The sequence below is a fragment of the Penaeus monodon genome, chromosome 21, assembly GCF_015228065.2.
Source record: "Penaeus monodon isolate SGIC_2016 chromosome 21, NSTDA_Pmon_1, whole genome shotgun sequence".
Classification (NCBI taxonomy): domain Eukaryota; kingdom Metazoa; phylum Arthropoda; class Malacostraca; order Decapoda; family Penaeidae; genus Penaeus; species Penaeus monodon.
The window spans coordinates 12,663,459-12,664,064 of NC_051406.1; positions in this window are offsets into that span (position 1 = coordinate 12,663,459).

Genomic DNA, 606 nt, shown 5'->3' on the forward strand with positions numbered 1-606 from the left:
GCTGCCCTTCATGGTAAATGCTCCAGCTCTCAAGAGACAAGTAAAACAGGAGATTGGATGACCTAATATATGAGTTGAAGAATACACTGGTATACAGGAAGCTTTTTAGTAATGGGTAGGGAAATATCACATTAAAGAAATGATAGAAAGGGCAGTACAATGCATATTTAAGCCAGTAATGTAGGCATTACTTGACTCTCAAGACATCTATGTTTTAAGTATTATGTTTATTGTAATGTTATACACTTGGCAGCTTTGTATAAAAGAGATAATAGGTTGTTGTTGTTGCATTCACTAGATCCTATTCACTAATCAGGATTTCTAAACTCTGTTACAACCAAAAGCTACGTCTACATGAGAGGGCAAGTGCCCTGAATGGGCAAAGTCTGCCGAGCACATTCATGGCTGCTGTCCAGATGGCTGAGTCAGTGATAAGTGATTGAGTGAAGTTTGACTGTTAGCTGGTGGTGGTGTTGACTAATGATGAGTTGGTTGCCTGTCATGCACAATAGTGTTGATGCAACCTTTTAAGACCATGGACATGGTTCGATGTTGCCCAAGCAGATGTTTTACGATGTGTAACTGGAGTCAGGCAAACACATTCAC